Source organism: Bufo gargarizans, chromosome 10 (assembly GCF_014858855.1).
Source record: "Bufo gargarizans isolate SCDJY-AF-19 chromosome 10, ASM1485885v1, whole genome shotgun sequence".
Lineage (NCBI taxonomy): Eukaryota > Metazoa > Chordata > Amphibia > Anura > Bufonidae > Bufo > Bufo gargarizans.
Window position 1 is genome coordinate 98,722,413 of NC_058089.1, and position 22,408 is coordinate 98,744,820.

Consider the following 22,408-nt stretch of genomic DNA (forward strand, 5'->3'; position numbering starts at 1 on the left):
TTCTAGTGACCGGTTCAGCTTGCGTTCATGGAGTTTGTTCTGAGCCTAAGATCTCGCTCCTGGTCTCCAGTGGTCTCATTCAGTGCGTAGGGGTCTCAGTCGCTGTCAACCCCTTCTGAGCAGGAGCCCATGCAGCTGGGGTTGATTGCCTCTGACAATAGAAGAGTCAGCCCGCATGGGAAGGTTTGTTTTTGTTGTGGAGGTATAAATCATTTGGAAAATGTTTGTCCCTCTAGGAGATTCAGACAGTCTTTTGAGAATAATAAAGAAACAAAAAGGAAAAAATCCTTTAAAAATGTTCCATCTGTTAACATTGGCAGGGTTGAGGCGGAAATTAAAGGTTTTCCGTTTGCTTGTAGTTCCCGTTTTGTCCTGCCTGCCAGGGTGGCGCTAGAGAGCAAGAACATTTTTTGTGAGATTTTTGTAGATAGTGGAGCAGCTGTCAATCTCATTGATAATCAATTTGCGATAACTCATGGTTTCCAGGTATGCACTTTGGGAAAGGATATTCCTGTTTTTGCTATTGATTCCGCTCCACTTTCTCAGAAATCATTAAAGGGCATAGTTCACAATATCCGTTTAATTGTGAGTGATGCTCATGTTGAGGATGTGTCATGTTTTGTCCTTAGCGGATTGCCTACTCCTCTAGTGTTGGGGCTACCCTGGCTCACTAAACATAACCCCACCATTGATTGGCAAGCGAGGCAAATAAATGGTTGGAGTGACTTTTGCCTCACGACATCTGTTTCCGAGGTTTCTACTAAGACTGTACCTTCTTTTCTCTCTGAGTTTTCGGATGTCTTCTCTGAGAGCGGAGTTCAGGATTTGCCCCCGCACAGGGAGTACGATTGCCCTATTAATCTCATCCCAGGCGCCAAGCTGCCTAAATCTCGTTTATACAATCTCTCCCAACCTGAAAGGGTCGCTATGCGTGCTTATATCTCTGAGAGTCTGAGAAAAGGACACATACGACCCTCGAAGTCACCTGTTGCCGCTGGTTTTTTTTTTGTTAAGAAAAAAGATGGTTCTTTAAGACCTTGTCTGGATTTCAGGGAGCTGAACAGTATCACAATTCGTGACCCTTATCCGCTTCCTCTGATCCCGGACCTGTTTAACCAGATTGTTGGGGCTAAAGTTTTTTCCAAATTAGATCTAAGAGGGGCATACAACCTGGTCAGGGTCAGAGAAGGAGACGAATGGAAGACGGCCTTCAATACCCCTGAGGGCCATTTTGAGAATTTGGTTATGCCTTTTGGTTTGATGAATGCTCCAGTCGTCTTTCAGCATTTTGTGAACAGCATTTTTTATCATTTAATGGGGAAATTTGTATTAGTGTATTTGGATGACATTTTGATTTTTTCTCCTGATTTCAAAACTCATAAGGAACACTTACGTCAGGTCTTGCTCATCCTGCGGGAGAATAAATTGTACGCGAAACTGGAAAAATGTGTGTTTGCGGTTCCAGAAATTCAATTTCTGGGGTTTCTTCTCTCCGCTTCTGGTTTTCGCATGGACCCCAAGAAGGTCCGCGCTGTGCTTGAGTGGGAGCTTCCTGAAAATCAGAAGGCGCTAATGCGTTTTTTGGGCTTTGCCGATTATTACAGGAAGTTTATTTTGAATTATTCCTCTGTTGTTAAACCACTCACTGATATGACTAGAAAGGGGGTAGATTTTTCTTCCTGGTCGGTAGAGGAGCGTAAGGCCTTTTCTGATATCAAGGAGTGTTTTGCTTCCGCTCCCATCTTGGTACAACCTGATATTTCTCTACCCTTCATAGTTGAGGTTGATGCTTCTGAGGTGGGTGTGGTTGCGGTCTTGTCTCAAGGTTCCTCTCCTGCCAAATGGCGACCGTGTGCCTTTTTCTCGAAGAAACTCTCCTCTGCAGAGAGAAATTACGATGTGGGAGATAGGGAGTTGTTGGCCATCAAGTTGGCTTTTGAGGAATGGCGCCATTGGCTAGAGGGAGCCAGACACCCTATTACTGTGTTTACTGACCATAAAAATCTAGCCTACTTGGAGTCAGCCAAGCGTCTGAACCCGAGACAGGCCAGATGGTCTTTGTTCTTTTCAATGTTTAATTTTGTTGTCACGTTCCGCCCTGGGGTTAAGAATGTGAAGGCAGATGCCCTGTCACGTTGTTTTCCGGGAGGTGGGAATTTTGAAGACCCGGGTCCCATTTTGGCTGAAGGTGTGGTGGTCTCTGCTCTTTTTCCTGAATTGGAGGCAGAGGTGCAGGCAGCCCAGTCAGAGGCTCCTGATCTTTGTCCTCCTGGGAGGTTGTTTGTGCCTCTCGCTTTAAGACACAAGATTTTTAAGGAACACCACGATACGGTCCTTGCTGGGCACCCGGGGGCAAGAGCCACAGTGGATCTCATCGCTCGGAGATTCTGGTGGCCGGCGCTTCGTAAGTCGGTTGAGGGTTTTGTGGCAGCCTGCGAGACCTGCGCTCGTGCCAAAGTCCCTCATTCACGGCCATCAGGTCCTCTCCTTCCCTTACCCATTCCTTCCCATCCTTGGACCCATCTGTCCATGGACTTCATTACGGACCTGCCTCGTTCCTCGAGGAAGACTGTGATTCTGGTGGTGGTGGACCGTTTTAGCAAAATGGTGCATTTCATCCCTTTTCCTGGCTTGCCCAATGCTAAGACGCTGGCGCAGGCATTTATTGATCACATTGTCAAATTGCATGGTATTCCTTCAGACATAGTCTCTGATAGGGGCACGCAGTTTGTTTCCAGATTCTGGAAGGCTTTCTGTTATCGCTTGGGGGTTCGGTTGTCATTCTCTTCTGCTTTCCACCCGCAGTCGAATGGCCAGACAGAGCGTGTCAATCAGAATCTGGAGACATATCTGCGCTGTTTTGTGGCGGAGAATCAGCAGGATTGGTGTTCTTTTTTGTCCCTTGCTGAGTTTGCTTTAAATAACCGTCGTCAGGAGTCCTCTGATAAGTCACCATTTTTTGGTGCATATGGGTTTCATCCGCAGTTTGGGACATTCTAGGGAGAGGGGTCTTCTGGTTTACCTGATGAGGACAGATTCTCCTCGTCTTTGTCATCTATTTGGCAAAAGATTCAGGATATTCTAAAGAGCATGAGTGAGAGATATAAGCGTGTGGCAGATAAGAGACGTGTGCTTGGTCCGGACCTGAATGTTGGTAATCTGGTGTGGTTGTCTACTAAGAATATCAAATTGAAGGTTCCCTCCTGGAAGTTGGGTCCTAAGTTTATTGGGCCTTACAAAATCTTGTCTGTCATCAATCCTGTTGCCTACCGTCTTGATCTTCCTCAGACTTGGAAGATCCATAATGTTTTTCATAAGTCCTTATTAAAACCTTATGTCCAACCCATTGTACCCTCGTCTTTGCCTCCTCCTCCGATTATGGTTGATGGTAATCTTGAATTTCAGGTCTCTAGGATTGTGGATTCTCGTGTTGTCCGTGGTTCTCTCCAGTAACTCGTTCATTGGGAGGGTTATGGTCCTGAGGAGAGGATGTGGGTCCCAGTGACGGACATTAAGGCCACTCGTCTCATCAGGGCTTTCCATAGGTCCCATCCTGAGAAGGTGGGCTCTGAGTGTCCGGAGTCCACTCGTAGAAGGAGGGGTACTGTCACCACCAGACATCTGAGAAGCTCTGACAGATGCCTTTCAGAACCTCCTCCTTGAGCTTCCTTTGTTTTGCTTTCAGTTCCTCATCTCGTTAGCCTCTCTCAGCTGTCATGTAGTTGTACTGATTGTATCCCTTTAAATTCCTCCCCATAGTGCATCAGTTTGCAGTTTATATTACTTCCTGGAGTGTGTGTGCATGCTGATCCTACTTCTCAGTCTTCTACAAGATAAGTGTTGTGCATTCATTTGTGTTTTTCTGCTTGCTGGATCCCAGGTGACCCTGACTCCCTCCGTATCTAGTGTAGGGAGCCGGTGGTCGTGTCCCCTCACTATTATAGGGTGTTCAGGTGTTATACAGTCGAGGTACGAGGATATGCGATCATCTACCATTGGAATTTTCGCATAGGCTGAGCAGTCAGGGAGAGTGCCAGGTCTGATGCAGGGGTCTCCCTTTTTGTTCCTTAGTTTTGGATCCAGTGAGTCGTATATTCATTTTGTGTTGTCTTGTTTCCTGTACACCTTCCGTGACAGCAATATAGACAATCACAATACATTAGGAAGTGCCTTGTATATTAACTTCCTCCACATGATCAATGCCATTTTCTGAAGCGAGACAACCCCTTTAATAAAACCTATGTATGACTTACTGATACACCTATCCTGGATATCATTTACCTTATTATTATACTGATTAATAATTTTTCTGTTCCATATATTGTCCTTTGAATCGTGTATTCCATGCTTTATATATTGTTCCCTGAATCATGTACTCTATAAATTATTCTATATTATATTCATTTTGTGCTATGTTCATATAGCCGACCTCTGAGACACTGTTGCTTCTATTTTGATTTTCTTATTTTGATTTGATTATGTGTGTATGTATATTTGTGTGTGTGTGTGTATATATATATATACATATTTTGTGACACAGAGAGGGGTTGTGCCTGGCAAGGCAGATATTTTCCTCCCAGCATGTGCGGCTGGGCTGGTTTCCAGCCAGGTGAGGTCAAATACCGGACCGGAGTTTAGGTGCCGGTCTGGGTTTTGGCAGCATCTGGCTGTCCTTAAATAGGCTGCTGGGCTCAGCAGAAATGTCTGTTTTTGGAATCTGAGGCTTTATGCCGTGCTGGAGGGTTGAGAGCCGCATGCTGGGGAAACAGGCCCCCTAAAGCCTGCTGTGGACTATTGGAGGCAGAACTGCCAGCAAGGTGACTTGTGTTTTATGAACTTTCCATTGTGTGTGAATTAACACCAAGACTGCAAAGTTATGTGCTGTTTTGTCAATTGCCTCAAGTGTGAATAAACACTGACGTTTTAAGTTAAGAACTTGTATTTTGCCTCTGTACTGCGCCCGCTTACCCTATCTACCAGAGCGAAACCTCACTATATATATATATATATACACTGTATATATATATTTATTGTGGGGTTTCGCTCTGGTAGACAGGATTAGCGGACACAGTATAGAGTCAACAACAAGTTCTTTGGATGAAACAGTTCAGTGTTTTATTCACACTTTAGGCAAGTGACAAAGCAGGCAGTCATAATCAAACAAAAAGTCACCTTGCGGTGTTGGTGGTAATTCACACCATGCGGCAATTCTGCCTCAAAGAGTCCTTGACCATAGCAGCACCAACCTGTTTTCATGCCAAACAGGTAGCAAGACTTCATCCAGACACAAGGCTCCGAGATCCCAACATAGAGACACAGCTTCTGAGCCCAGCTGCCTATTTAAGGACAGCCAGGTGCTGCCAACCCCGGACCGGCACTTAAAATCCGGTCCGGTATTTGACCTCACCTAGCTGTAAATAAGCCCAGCAGCACATGCTGGGAGGAAAATGCCTGTTTTCCCAGACAAAACCTCTCACTGTGTCACATACTCCCCCCTCTTTGTTCAATCCTGAGAGGGTGAACACACGCCAGACAGTGTACCTGGTACAGGGCATCCGTGTTTCCCTGTAATCGGCCTGCCCTGTGTTCCACTGAAAACGTAAATTTTTGTAGAGAGAGAAACCATCGGGTGACCTGGGCATTTTTGTCCTTGGCCTGGGAGGGGAGTAGTCAGTCACCAGGCAGAATTTTCTCCCCAATATATAATAGCGGAGAGACTCAAGTGCCCACTTGATAGCCAGGCACTCTCTCTCCACTATACTATCCCGGGTCTCGGCTGGGGTGAGCTTACGGCTGAGGAAGACAATGGGATGCTCCTGTTGACTTCCTGAGACAGTACAGTACTGAGGCCTATTTCGGAGGAATCGGTCTGTACTATAAACTCCCTTTTCAAGTCGGGCGTCACCAAAACCGGGGACCCGCACAGGGCCGACTTCAAAGGGGAGAAAGCCTCCTCCGCCCGATCATCCCAGCGAACCATCATTGACTTGTGTCCCTTCAAGAGTCCTGTCAAGGGCGCGGCTAGAGTAGCAAAGTGGGGAACAAACCTCATGTAATAGCCCACCATTCCCAGGAATTACTTTATTTGCCTAGTCGTGACAGGTCGGGACCAATTCCGTATCGCCTCTATTTTGTTCATTTGTGGTTTGATGACTCCGCGCCCAATGACATACCCTACGTACTTAGTCTCTTCTAACCCTATCTCACAATTTTTTGGGTTAGTGGTTAGGCCAGCTTTCCGAAGGGAGTCCACTATAGCCTGCACTTTGGGTAGGTGACTTTCCCAGTCGGTACTGTGGATGACAATATCGCCCAGGTAAGCTGAAGCGTACCGATGATGTGGACGAAGCACGATGCCCGATATTTGCTGAAAAGTGGCGGGGGCGCCATGAAGACCAAAGGGTAAGACCTTATATTGATACAGCCCCTCAGGCGCAATGAAGGCAGTTTACTCTTTGGCAGCCTCCGTTAAGGGAACCTGCCAGTACCCTTTCGTGAGGTCCAAAACAGACCTAACCTCTCAATGAGCTCCTCCACCCGGGGCATGGGATACACATCGAATTTGGAAACCTCGTTAAGTTTTCGAAAGTCGTTACAAAACCGCAGCGTCCAGTCCGGCTTGGGTATCAATACTATAGTACTGGCCCACTCACTTTTTGACTCCTCAATGATGTCTAGCTGCAACATTAGCTGCACCTCCTCTGATATTGCCTGTCTTCGAGCTTTGGCTACCCGGTATGGTTTTATCAGATTTTTGAATGTCATGCTGGATTATGGAACACATCCGTGTTCCGACTAATGAACTCCCTGGCCTCCTGAGTCTGTTTAGAGGAGAGGCTGTCAGCAATTTTTACTGTTGCAGCCTCCTCTCTTGCATCAGACAGATGGGCCGGTACCTCTACTCCTAGAAAACCCAGTCGCGGGCTGTCTTCTGTACAGGTTTCCCTATCTTTCCACGGTTTGAGTAAATTCACATGGTAAATCTGCTCTGGCTTTCGCCACCCTGGCTGGTGTACATCTCCAATTTTCTCTAGTACCTCGTAGCGCCCCTGCCACCTAACCAGAAACTTACTGTCCACGGTCGGCACCAGAAACAAAACCTGATCAACCGGGTTAAAGATCAGTACCCAAGCCTGCCAATTATATACCCGATCCGCCACGTCCAAGAGACCGCGAGGGTGTCTGCCATATAGCAGTTCGAAGGGTGAGACCTAGTAGAGGCCTGGGGGACCTCTCGCACTGCGAACATTAGATAGGGCAGAAGGAGGTCCCAGTCCTTCCCATCTTTAGCCACCACCCTTTTCAACATATTTTTTAATGTTTGGTTAAACCTTTCTACCAGACCGTCCGTTTGTGGATGGTAAATGGACGTCCATAGCTGTTTTATGTGCAGCAACTTACAGATTTCCCTCATCACCTTGGACATAAAAGGGGTCCCTTGGTCAGTCAGAACCTCTTTAGGTAGTTCTACTCGGGAAAACATCTAATTAACATTAATTCCTTAGCTATAAATTTGGCCGAGGTATGTCGCAGTGGCGAGTGGCGTAGTCTAGAATGACTAAGACATGTTAATGCCCTCTGGCGGACTTCGGCACTGGGGCTATGAGATCCATAGCTATTCGGTCAAACAGTACTTCGATAATCGGGAGAGGTAGTAGGGGACTATGGAAATGTGGCTAGGGGCTAGTTATCTGGCAGGTCGGGCAAGACTTACAAAACTCTTCCACTTCTTTAAATATGCTGGGCCAGTAAAACCGCTGTAGAATATGATCCTGAGTTTTCTGCAGCCCCATGTCACCCCCGAGAACGTGTTGGTGGGCTAGATCTAACACAAGATTGTGATAAGTCAAGCCTAGGGAACCACCAACTGTTTAATAGGCTCACCCCATAGTTGGTTTACTTAATACAACATATCCTGATGAACCACAAAATGGGAAAACACTGACTCTGCCCCAGGCTATTGTGGTTCACCGTCTACTATTAACAATTTTCCCAGGCGCGGGATAGGGTTGGGTCCCGACGTTGGGCGGTACCAAAATTATCCCCGGAGACATTGAGGTCTGCCAATTCAGGACCCGGCACCAAGTCCTCCATGTCTCTCACCATCAAACTTAGCATGGTTGTCTCGCCCTCTTCCACCGAAGTGGCAGTCACCCCTACACTTGGCCCTTCGGTCTCAGGTTCCCAGGGTTCTGGTCTCCCCCCTGAGCCAGGCCACACTGCAAGGGTTTCCCCTGTCTCATGAGTTTCAGTCACTCTCATAGCAGCTGACACCGCCAGCAGACTATCGGAGCCAGGTCCGTAGAGGTTACACCCCAGGTGGGTTTGGCTGGTACAAGTCACCGGGTCTAGGATGGAGATTTACAGGGGTTGACTGCCCCCTCCCTGTAACAGTCTTAGTAGCTTTGTAGCGCTTTACCAGGTCCACCATTGCCAGGAGACACCTGGCCGAACCAGTGCTGGAATGGGGGTGGCAGAGCCTCCAGAACATACCAGCCAATAGTCTATCCAGCATAGCTGTGGGACTCAGCACATCAGGCTGTAACCATTTTTGCAAGAGGTGGAGTAAGTCATAATACTGGTTTCTCGCATGCTCAGCCAGCTTAAACTCCCACTGATTTACCCGCTGGGCCCGAACAACACATTCACCGCCAGTCTTGCCAAAATCTCACCCTTTACTTTTTGGTAGTCGGCCGCCCATCACTCTGAAACAGGGTAAATCTTGACTCATCAGACCACATGACCTTCTTCCATGGCTCCAGAGTCCAATCTTTATGTTCCCTAGCAAATTGAAGCCTTTTTTTCTGGTTTGCCTCACTGATTAGTGGTTTTCTTATGTCTACACAGCTGTTCAGTCCCAATCCCTTGAGTTCCCTTCTCATTGTGCGTGTGAAAATGCTCTTACTTTCACTATTAAACATAGCTCTGAGTTCTACTGTTGTTTTTCTTCGATTTGATTTCACCAAACGTTTAAGTGATCGCCGATCACGATCATTCAGGATTTTTTTCCCCGATACATTTCTTCCTCAAATACGATGGGTCCCCACTATCCTTCCAGTTTTTAATAATGCGTTGGACAGTTCTTAACACAATTTTAGTAGTTTCTGCAATCTCCTTAGATGTTTTCTCTGCTTGATGCATGCCAATGATTTGACCCTTCTCAAACAGACTAACATCTTTTCCACGACCATGAGATGTGTCTTTCGACAAGGTTGTTTAAGAAATGAGAAGCAACTCATTGCACCAGTTGGGGTTAAATAACTTATTGCCAGCTGAAAGATAATCGCCCATGCAGTAATTATCCAATAGGAGGCTCAGAACTATTTGCTTTGGTAAATCCAGGTGGCAACTTTTTTTGGGACAGGCAGTGTATATACAGGTCCTTCTAAAAAAATTAGCATATTGTGATAAAGTTCATTATTTTCTGTAATGTACTGATAAACATTAGACTTTCATATATTTTAGATTCATTACACACCAACTGAAGTAGTTCAAGCCTTTTATTGTTTTAATATTGATGATTTTGGCATACAGCTCATGAAAACCCAAAATTCCTATCTAAAAAAATTAGCATATCATGAAAAGGTTCTCTAAACAAGCTATTAACCTAATCATCTGAATCAACTAATTAACTCTAAACACCTGCAAAAGATTCCTGAGGCTTTTAAAAACTCCCAGCCTGGTTCATTATTCAAAACCGCAATCATGGGTAAGACTGCCGACCTGACTGCTGTCCAGAAGGCCATCATTGACACCCTCAAGCAAGAGGGTAAGACACAGAAAGAAATTTCTGAATGAATAGGCTGTTTCCAGAGTGCTGTATCAAGGCACCTCAGTGGGAAGTCTGTTGGAAGGAAAAAGTGTGGCAGAAAACGCTGCACAACGAGAAGAGGTGACCGGACCCTGAGGAAGATTGTGGAGAAGGACCGATTCCAGACCTTGGGGGACCTGCGGAAGCAGTGGACCGAGTCTGGAGTAGAAACATCCAGAGCCACCGTGTACAGGCGTGTGCAGAAAATGGGCTACAGGTGCCGCATTCCCCAGGTCAAGCCACTTTTGAACCAGAAACAGTGGCAGAAGCGGACTGTTACTCAGTGGTCCAAAGTACTTTTTTCGGATGAAAGCAAATTTTGTATGTCATTCGGAAATCAAGGTGCCAGAGTCTGGAGGAAGACTGGGGAGAGGGAAATGCCAAAATGCCTGAAGTCCAGTGTCAAGTACCCACAGTCAGTGATGGTCTGGGGTGCCATGTCAGCTGCTGGTGTTGGTCCACTGTGTTTTATCAAGGGCAGGGTCAATGCAGCTAGCTATCAGGAGATTTTGGAGCACTTCATGCTTCCATCTGCTGAAAAGCTTTATGGAGATGAAGATTTCATTTTTCAGCATGACCTGGCACCTGCTCACAGTGCCAAAACCACTGGTAAATGGTTTACTGACCATGGTATTACTGTGCTCAATTGGCCTGCCAACTCTCCTGACCTGAACCCCATAGAGAATCTGTGGGATATTGGGAAGAGAAAGTTGAGAGACGCAAGACCCAACACTCTGGATGAGCTTAAGGCCGCTATCGAAGCATCCTGGGCCTCCATAACACCTCAGCAGTGCCACAGGCTGATTGCCTCCATGCCACGCCGCATTGAAGCAGTCATTTCTGCAAAAGGATTTCCGACCAAGTATTGAGTGCATAACTGAACAGAATTATTTGAAGGTTGACTTTTTTTGTATTAAAAACACTTTTCTTTTATTGGTCGGATGAAATATGCTTATTTTTTTAGATAGGAAATTTGGGTTTTCATGAGCTGTATGCCAAAATCATCAATATTAAAACAATAAAAGGCTTGAACTACTTCAGTTGGTGTGTAATGAATCTAAAATATATGAAAGTCTAATGTTTATCAGTACATTACAGAAAATAATGAACTTTATCACAATATGCAATTTTTTTTAGAAGGACCTGTATATATATATATATATATATTAGTGATGACCGAGTACCACATGTGCTCGAGCACTATGCTCGAGTCTCCTCCCAGCACGTTTCTTGGCTACGCAGCCCATAAACATTCAGGTAAGTACTGCCATCACTGTAATGCCAGTAGCCATGTTGGCTACTGGCATTAAAGTGATTGGCTGGCCGAAACACGTCATCGGGTGCTATATAGCACCCGATGACGCATGTTCGGCTCATTCATAGTCAGAAATAGCTGAGCATAGAAAGGCACAGCAAGTGTAGGGAGTGTAATTGAATATTTTTTTGTACAAAAACGTTTCAGAGACAGAAAAGTCCTTGTAAGGACTATTGTGTGTGACAGCAGCAATATATAATTGTAGCGCAACCTGTGCTAAATTGCTCAGTGTTAGGGAGAGCTGTGCATAAGAAGGGACAGACTAGGGAGTGTAATAGGAAGATTTTTATACAAAAAACTTTTCAGAGACTCTAAAGTTCTTTTAAGGATTATTGTGTGCGACAGCAGCAATATATATTTTTGGAATGAAAAGGGTGGCTCACCTGTTCACCAGCAGGATGCAGGTGCTCAAATCAGTATGGTTCACCCGCTCACACAGTAAAAAAAATACCACTTGTTTGTATAGCAATGGATCCATATATACGTGTCCTTAATACCACTTACTTTGTATAGCAATGGATCTGATATAAATAATTCACAGAAAGTTCACGAACATTCGGGCTTTCGATAAATTAGCCTAGGTACCTTTTAAAACAAGCTGCAATTCTTCTCCTGTTACGGCAAAATCCCCTTTGTATTCACCCTATATGAGCACTAACTTACTGTTTATAGCTGAGGGATCTCAAGTCGCAAGCCGGCCGTGGCGTCCCACGTGTCACGAAGCTTGGAGCGATCTGGAGTGATCTGGTACTACTGAAAAAGGGACCAGAGAGTCCCAAAACGCATTTGGTAAAGGAGGACCCCCGAACTTTTATGTGACAGAATACTAAGAATTTACAATACATCGGAGCGCTCTGCATTTTCAAAGAAAAATCCGTACTTGCGATTACTATTGCTGCACGGTCTGCGAATGGTCACGGCACCCAGCTGATACCATCCCCCAGTGTACGAGAGCAAACAGAAACTTCGCAATAAGGTAAGATCGCTCCAAGCTCCGTGACACGTAGGACGCCACGGCCGGCTTGCAACTTGAGATCCCTCAGCTACAAACGGTAAGTTAGTGCGCATATGGGGTGAATACAAAGGGGATTTCGCCGTAACAGGAGAAGGATTGCAGCTTGTTTTAAAAGGTACCTAGGCTAATTTATCGAAAGTCCGAATGTTCGTGAACTTTTTGTGAATTATTTATATCGGATCCATTGCTATACAAACACGTGGTATTTAAAAGGACACGTATGTATGGTTACTGTTATGGACATAGACCAACAGAGGCTGGATTTTAGTGTGGAAGCATTGTTGCAATAATCGCATGTTGTAAGAGATACAAGATCACGAATAGAATATTTTGAATATTCTAGGAATGTTGCTTATGGTTGCGAATATTTTATTCTTCTGTTTTAGTACCGATTTATCTAGGTATGTATACAATTTTACCAACTACTTGTTTTATTAGGTATTTACTGTTATAGTGGGACTGTTTTTTATTAATAAATTGACTCCATTTCAAGTACAAAAGTTTTTGTTGTGAATCCAGAGAGAGTGGCAATCATCATTTGTACAATATATATATTTTTAGCGCATCCTGCGCTAAATACCGTGTAATAGGCTGCGGACGGACAGTTAAATTATTTGCGCCACATCTCCAGTGTAAAATGTGCGCATCCAAAAAATATCTGACATCCAGTGTACTTTTTCAATAGACGGTGTCCACTGCGGACAGTGAGATTAGCTTCGCCACATCTCCTGTGTAAAGTGTGCGCATCCCTAAAATATCAGTGACATCCAGTGTACTTTTTCCGTAGACGATCTTCGCTTCTGACAGTGACCTTACCAGGGCCACATCTGCAGTGTAACGTGTGCGCTTCAAAATTTTATCTGTGACATGCAATGTAAATTTTCCATAGACGGTGTCCACTTCTGACAGTGACCATACAAGGGCCACATCTGCAGTTTAACGTGTGCGCTTCCCCAAAATTTTTGTGACATACAATGTATATTTTCTGTAGACGGTGTCCGCTTCTGACAGTATTCATACCAGGGTCACATCTGCAGTGTAACGTGTGCACTTCAAAAAAAATTCTGTAACAACATACATTGTAATTTTTCCATAGACGGTGTCTGCTTCTGACAGTGACCTTACCAGGGCCACATCTGCAGTGTAACGTGTGTGCTTCAAAAATTTATCTGTGACATACAATGTAATTTTTCCATAGACGGTGTCCGCTTCTGACAGTGACCTTATCAGGGCCAGATCTGCAGTGTAACGTGTGCGCTTAAATTTTTTTTCTGTGACATACAGTGTACTTGCTATGAAACCGTACTCCCCCCGGAAACCAAAGACTTTGGTTTCCCGGAAGCAGCTCTGCAGGTCATGTGAATAACACCACCGGTCGTCATCGCTTATGGTCGGAACTACGACGGTATCTGATCGTCTCCGAACCTCTGACTTTCATTTTTGATTAATAAAAACATTCTTGGCAAATGCTTTTACTTTGGTTCGTCTTGCGGCGGTCCAAGAATTTCACTTCTAGCGGCGCAATACGGATGCCCCCTGCCGTTCTTCTTAATCATGGCCCCAGTTCTGAAAACAACAAAATAGAACCGGAGTCCTGTTCCATTAATCCTAGCTGAAGTATTCAGGCGACCCGGCCTGCTTTGAACACTGTACATTTTTTCAATGGTCAGCTAAGCTGCAGGCACTCTCCTATAATTTTTTAAATGATCAGCTCAGCTGCAGGCCCTCACCTACAATCTTGTACAGGGTCAGCTCACCTGCAGGCCCTCACCTAATTATACCTAATAGGTAATTTGCGCGCATGCTGCCCTGCTTGGAAGTGGTAGCCATAGCTGTTTCTCAGGATCCCTCTCCGGAATCAAACCCTGATTCCCCCTTACCCATGGTCACCATGGTTCGCGCTGAAATTAACATCAAAAGTTGATAGGGCAGACATCTGAATGGATCGTTGCCGTCACAGGGATGTGTGATCGGGCCCAGGTTATCTAGAGTCAACAAAGCGGCAGCAGGCCCTCGCCCATAATGTTTTAGATGGTCAGGTCAGCAGGCCCTTGCTGCAAATGTTTTTGAGGGTCACCAGCAGGCCATCAATCATAATTTTTCAAGGCTGTGTATGATGCCCTCCTTCAGTGGCGTGCCAATGGTATTGGGGGTGGCAGCAGGATCACACTGTGGGGACACCAGGATGGGGAGGTTGATGGAAAAACTGAGAAATTTAACGTGTCTGTGTTACAAACTCTGTAGAGACGAGATGTGGCTGAAATAATTTCTCATGGCGGTCTAACGGAGGAGAAGAGGAAAGAGAAGGTCTACATGACAGGAGATGTTCCTGGATGTAAGAGGTATGTGGTCAAGTATTGGGGGGGGTATGGGGGTGCCAGAGAAATGACCCGCCCTGGGTGCCAAACACCCTGGGCACGCCACTGCCCTCCTTTATGTGTAACAAAGGGTGTTTTGGAGCGCCGGTTCCTTGTAATTTTTTTTTTTACTAGTGCATAGGCTTTATGAGTGTAGGAGTCCCACTACCTCTTCCTTGTAATTTTTGGCAGCACTCTAAACTCTCCTCTAAAATCGATATTATGTTCGGTTTTGTGCGTATTATTGTCAGTCTGTAAAAGTGGCGTACTACTCGGACAACATCGTTCCCAGCAGCGACCTGGGAGTCCAAGATGCATCCAGACATCCTCCCCATGCTGTTCCCGAAACATTTCGGTGGTGTTTCCATCAATTTCTGACCTTTTCCTATAAACCAGACACCCTCCCAGGGGGTGCCTGGTTTAATGCTTGGGTTCTCCCATTGACTTCCATTGAGCTTGGGTCAATCCCGATGTGTTCGGCCCGAGCCCCCCGAGCACTATGTTGCTTGATCAACACTTTTATATTTATATATATATATATATATATATATATAATAGAAGAATGGCGGCACTGACAAAAATGGTTTGAAAGGTTGGGTGCATGTTCACTGGGGACAATCATGTGATACAAATCATGTGATACAAATCATGTGATACAAATCATGTGATACAAATCATGTGATACAAATCATGTGTCGATACAAAAACAAACACAAAAGTGTTCAAATATATATTAATCAGTGCATAAATTCATATAGATGACATCATAATGTATTGAAGTACGCCCATAGAGAGCAATGTAGTGTCATCATATCAATACATAAAGTGCAAGTGCAATATAAACTACATCTGTAAAGAATAAATCAAGGCAACTGGACGTACTGTAGATTTCTTGAAAACGTTTCACTCGTTCTTCCAACGAGCTTTCTCAATTCTGGGAAGTCTTTATCACCTACTGAATCCAATTAGGATAATGGAATCAACACCTTTGACCCAATGCTGGGTATAATTACCAGATGTGGATTCAGTTACATATTTATTCCCAGAATTTTTGTACAGTCACTCAGAATTGAGAAAGCTCGTTGGAAGAACGAGTGAAACGTTTTCAAGAAATCTACAGTACGTCAAGTTGCCTTGATTTATTCTTTACAGATTTACCATGACCTGGATAAATGAGAACCTTCACAGACAATATAAACTACAACCTGTTCCAAAGTTCCTAGCTCAGGTGTAGCACATCATGTGTAATGAGGGAGAAGAGATCGGGGGGGGGGGGGGATAGACAAAACAATACCGATCAGGTATATACATACAAATCCACATGGATTCTTCTTAGCGTTATCCAAACCGCATTGCGCCTGCTCCAGGTTGCCACCATTGATTGTGTGGTTGCAAAACCAATTGCGCATGCGTTAAATATCCGGCGCATGCGCACTGGGACTCCGCACCGCGATAGCCATCTTTAAACAGGTAATAGACCAGACAGGCGGTCTGTGCATGCCCGTAATTATCGTCGGGAGTGAGGCGCCATCTATATTCATGGCAATCTTGCCCTCTTTTCAGACACAAACCCCAAATACACAGCCATTATACTAAACAGGGGCAAAGTGTGTACGGTGGGAGGGGATCTTCCTTTGCACAGGATTATCCACTTCCCCCACCGGAAAATGACTTGTGGAATACCGCATATCAAAACGCACAGCCATCAGGTCAAACCAGTGGTCCATTATCACACCACACAGCCCAATAGGGATCTCCTCGCTATCTGGATTATCGGGTATATAAGAAAAATCCGGCAAACAGAGGCATGTGCAGAGAAAATTATACATAGTGCAATCTGGATAGGGATAAAGCGGTGGTTCGATGGGTATATCAAAGTGTCACTTATTCCCGACGGTTATGTTGGTCCAAAGTCCTTGATCTCCTCTCATTCAATAGTGTACCCTTGGTATATAAATGGCTGTCCGTATTGATATGCGGTATTCCACAAGTCATTTTCCGGTGGAGGAGGTGGATAATTGTCACATGATCTTGTAATTTAATTGACTTCACTTCCTGTTGGGTATATACACTCATCTAAAGGATTATTAGGAACACCATACTAATACGGTCTTGGCCCCCCTTTTGCTTTCAGAACTGCCTTAATTCTACGTGGCATTGATTCAACAAGGTGCTGATAGCATTCTTTAGAAAGGTTGGCCCATATTGATAGGATAGCATCTTGCAGTTGATGGAGATTTGAGGGATGCACATCCAGGGCACGAAGCTCCCGTTCCACCACATCCCAAAGATGCTCTATTGGGTTGAGATCTGGTGACTGTGGGGGCCATTTTAGTACAGTGAAATCATTGTCATGTTCAAGAAACCAATTTGAAATGATTCGAGCTTTGTGACATGGTGCATTATCCTGCTGGAAGTAGCCATCAGAGGATGGGTACATGGTGGTCATGAAGGGATGGACATGGTCAGAAACAATGCTCAGGTAGCCCGTGGCATTTAAACGATGGCCAATTGGCACTAAGGGGCCTAAAGTGTGCCCAGAAAACATCCCCCACACCATTACACCACCACCAGCAGCCTGCACAGTGGTAACAAGGCATGATGGATACATGTTCTCATTCTGTTTACGCCAAATTCGGACTCTACCATTTGAATGTCTCAACAGAAATCGAGAATCATCAGACCAGGCAGCATTTTTCCAGTCTTCAACAGTCCAATTTTGGTGAGCTCGTGCAAATTGTACCCTCTTTTTCCTATTTGTAGTGGAGATGAGTGGTACCCGGTGGGGTCTTCTGCTGTTGTAGCCCACTTTTCTTTCCCATTCTGACATTCAGTTTGGAGTTCAGGAGATTGTCTTGACCAGGACCACAACCCTACATGCATTGAAGCAACTGCCATGTGATTGGTTGACTAGATAATCGCATTAATGAGAAATAGAACGGGTGTTCCTAATAATTCTTTGTATATCTCACAGTATGCACTTGTTCTTTGCTTGAGAAAGGCTCTAGTTCAGAGCCGAAACGTTGCATCACATGGGTGAATAAAGAAAAACCTTTTCTGTGGATTCCAGGAGTGCTGTTTGTTTTTGTATTTCTATTTATATATATATATACCAAACTTGTTAAAGGATGAACTTTCATCTCGCCGTCCTGTGTATCGTTATTCCTTGTCTCTTCTCCACGTGTAATTGCTTTTAGTCCCTTAAACCCACATATAATTCCGGACCAAGAAATATTCCTTTGAATTACATTTGAAGCAGCAGAAGTATTAGTATCCCGGGCGTGACAGTGATGTCCTAACAATCTATACATATTGATTTAGGTTGATAATAAACAATTTGATTAGCCTCTATCTATTGTGTGTCATTTCAATCACTGTCACGCAGCCAATATAGTGGAAAGGAAGCTTTTGCAAACGCCTGGTCCGAGATTTCTCAAAATAAGAAACTCCTGATTAGAGGCCTGGATTCAGTGAATTGGACAAGACAGTTCAACTGCTAGGTTATTAACTCCCTCAGAAAATACTCTGCTTTTTTTTCCCCCCAAGGCCTGGCTGAATATTCTGATCTGGATCGATAAGCAATCTCCACTGTGTAGAAAATGCCAAGCAGAATCATTTGTCTCGATGTATCTTTCCTTCAAAGGATAAAACACCTGCAATAGGACAAAAAAAAATGTCCTCTCAACCCTCTCGTCTGTGGACATTTTAAATAATGACCCGCCACTGCCAGCACAATAACTGAATCCGTTTTATCAGAGAAAATGTTCTCCAAGGTTGTGTCTGCCGATACATAACAGCGACCTCTCAATCTGATAAAAATGGTATCAGTCATTGTATCCCGATGGCATATTTATGGGAGTAATGTGAGCAGCGTTGTAATGACAAGAGTACAGATGTCACGCTCGCTGCGCCCTTGGCTAGGAGATATTTCAGAATGTCACTTTTTTTTTTTTATTAAACGCTCATACTGTCTGTACAGTTTGTGGATATTACATTTTTGACCGCGCAACGCATCGCGCGCTTTATCATGTTGGGTCACAAAAAATATTAAAAAGCCAGGCTTGCTTACCGGGATACATTTTTCAAAGAGTTCTGGTGGGATATAAATAGTTTTGCCCACTATCCATTCGTCAGAATTACATCTTATTTATTTGTACAAGTCACATTGCTTTCTGCACAAAGCTGTACGTAGGGAATTACAACATATATTGCGAAAAATCACCCAAAACCAAATCTAGCGTTATCCAATGTTATATGAAATGTCAATGTTGTAGGGGTAATGCAACCCCTACTGGGAAATACAAAGATACTAAATCCTAAATATAAAATAGACATGATGCAAGGACACAATGCACTGGCGGTATCATAAAAAAAATCTATAGTGCTACAGGAAAAACTCTCCTTTGATGGAGGGTAAATATCCTCTGAAACGCGTTGGAGTTTGATCCCTGCTTGCTCCAGTAGCTCTTGTGATATCACAGTGCTCTCCAGACTGAGCCCAAGCTTTGAGGAAGAAGACGTGCTGCCGGCCGAGGCACCCTCCCGAAACCATTCACCAGGACTCCAGCTTTTTGGGCATTTACCAGGACATACACCACCAACAGAGTGAAAAGACCTCATAGTGGCCCGATTAGGCCCTACTGAAGCATATATTCATTACACTAAGTAATATCATACCATTAAAGGGGTTGTCCCACAAAAAATATCTGAATACTGGATCTGAATACTTTTGTAATTGCATGTTATTAAAAATTTAGCATAGCCACTGAGTTATTCAATAAAATGTTTCTGTACAGCGCCACCTGCTGTTTTTTTTTTGCTATTTCTTTGATCTGCTCACTGAAGAGGCCGCACATGCTCCGTTTCATCCTTCAACTGCCTCCTGAGCTGTGATAGGGTGAGCGGAGACACGCCCCCTGAGCTGCAGCAGAATAGACACTCAGCTTGAGCCGCCAGCTTGATATAAATCTAACAAAGCAGTGAATGTGGAGATCTCTGGATCCATGTGAGGTACAGGGCTGGTTCTTTGTTAGAAAGAGATTGTCATGTACTATATGATGTCAGATTTTCATTTTTTACATTAGTCATGGGACAACCTCTTGAAGGCAGAGATATATAAGTGGTAGCACTCGACATGCAGTGTCATTGTGGTAGCGGTTTTATATAGTTAGCGCGGATACTATTATTATTTTGTTATTGTTTTCTAGTGCTAAGTGAATTTCCTGAAATTCAATTCGGAACAGTTTAGATCGATTTGGGACACCAGATTTAATTTGGTCCAAATAAATTTGACTCAAATTGAAAGTGCACCCATTGCCCTCAAAAGTCATGTATACCAGCCTGAGGTCCCCTAGGACTGTTTGCAACAATTGTTCAAGGTCTTTAATGCCAAGACAGCATTAGCAATGTCAAAACGACAGGGACCTATATGGCTATGGGCAAATGGATGGTAGGTGGCAGTAACAAACAGCCTATTTAATTACAAGCTGCATTTTCAGATTTGTAATGCATGTGAAAATAAAAAATATTAAAAAAATTACCTCTTTTTAGGGACATTTACCTGCCAATGTTTATACATGACTTTTTATTTATGTAAAGTTTTGGAGGAAAAAACAGACACAGTGACCTTCTGTCTGGTTTAACTTTGTTGTTTGTCTGAAGACTTATTTATGTCGAAAAACTGCTTGGTCATTCCCATACACTTGCTTTGAAGCTATATAAAAGTCTGACAGACAGAAATTGTATCAATGTATCTGTTTAGGCTGTGCTTCTCCAATCCACCCCTTCCACTAGAAGGTTGTAGCTCAGCTAGAAACTGTATATATATATATATATATATATACATTTTAAGAAAGCAGATAGAGCCCCTAGTTGTCTGCAGATAGGGACCACTATTTAGGCTACTTTCACAATTGCGTTCAGAGCGGATCCGTCTGAGACGGATCCGCTCATATAATGCAGACGGTGGCTCCGTTCAGAACTGATCCGTCTGCATTATATTGTTAAAAAATTTCTAAGTGTCAAAGTAGCCTCAGGCGGATCCGTCCAGACTTTACATTGAAAGTCAATGGGGTACGGATCCGTTTGAAAATTGAGCCATAGTGTGTCATATTCAAACGGATCCGTCCCCATTGACTTACATTGTATGTCTGGACGGATCCGCACGCCTCCGCACGGCCAGGCGGACATCCGAGCGCTGCAAGCAGCCTTCGGGTGTCCGCCTGCTGAGCGGAGCGGAGGCTGAACGCCGCCAGACTGATGCATTCTGAGCGGATCCGCATCCATTCAGAATGCATTAGGGCTGGACGGATGCGTTCGGGGCCGCTTGTGAGCCCCTTTACACGGAACTCGCAAGCGGACACCCGAATGCTAGTGTGAAAGTAGCCTTAGTAGAAGAGACTCTGCCAGACTGCATGAATGACCAGAAGAAGATACTAAGATAGGGTTACTCTGCCACAGACCCTGGGTTGCCAGCCTTTGAGAGCCAGCCTTCTGAGACAGGAACAGCTAGCCCAGGCCTTTCCTCAGCACAACACCACCTTCCTCCAGGGAGGAAACCGGAGAAGCCAACTCAGTGCCTTGCACTTGAGTTAATCCAGTAAAGAAGCACACTGGCTTACTGCAATCTTGACTTTCTGGACTTATTTCCCATTGGTTTGCACCACAGCTTCCAGAGAGCAGTAACATGTGATGATACCTCAAAGGTGTCTGGAGAAACTGCCGTAGTGTGGGGGCCACCCCAATCGCAGGCACTGTATACATACACAGTGGTATCGGAAAAAGCAATCCTAAAATTATACAATTTTTGAGGAGTAGCAACAGGATTGATTTTATTTTAAAGAAAATATATTTCAGTATGAAAAGTGAAGAAGCAATGGCTTTTTACAGAAGCCATCAAAAATTATCCCTTTTTTGGGGAGCAGCTTTGTGTTTGTCAAACTGTGCAGAGCAAGGCTCCCAGAAGCAGCATAAGGCCTCATGCACACGACCGTTGTGTGCATCCGTGGCCGTTGTGCCGTTTTCCGTTTTTTTTCGCGGACCCATTGACTTTCAATGGGTCCGTGGAAAAATCGGAAAATGCACCGTTTTGCAGCCGAGGCCGTGATCCGTGTATCCTGTCCGTCAAAAAAATATGACCTGTCCTATTTTTTTGACGGACAACGGTTCACGGACCCATTCAAGTCAATGGGTCCGTGAAAGAACACGGATGCACACAAGATTGGCATCCGTGTCCGTGATCCGTGGCCGTAGGTTGCTTTCATACAGACGGATCCGAAGATCTGTCTGCATAAAAGCTTTTTCAGATCTAAGTTTTCACTTCGTGAAAACTCATATCCGACAGTATATTCTAACACAGAGGCGTTCCCATGGTGATGGGGACGCTTCTAATTAGAATACACTACAAACTGTGTACAAGACTGCCCCCTGCTGCCTGGCAGCACCAGATCTCTTACAGGGGGCCGTGATCAGCACAATTAACCCCTTCAGGTGCGGCACCTGAAGGGGTTAATTGTACTATCATATCCCCCTGTAAGAGATCAGGGCTGCCAGGCAGCAGGGGGCAGACCCCCCCCTCCCCAGTTTGAATATCATTGGTGGCCAGTGCGGCCCCCCCTCCCTCCCTCTATTGTAATAATAGCTTGGTGGCCAGTGTGCGCCCCCCATTGGGCCCCCCTTTTCTCCCTCTATTGTAATAAATCGTTGGTGGCACAGTGTGCGCCCCCCATCGGGCCCCCCCCTTCCTCCCTCTATTGTAATAAATCGTTGGTGGCACAGTGTGCGCCCCCCATCGGGCCCCCCTCCCTATATAGCATTAACAACATTGGTGGCCAGTGTGCGGCCTCCCATCTCCCCCCCCCCCCCCGATCATTGGTGGCAGCGGAGTTCCGATCGGAGTCCCAGTTTAATCG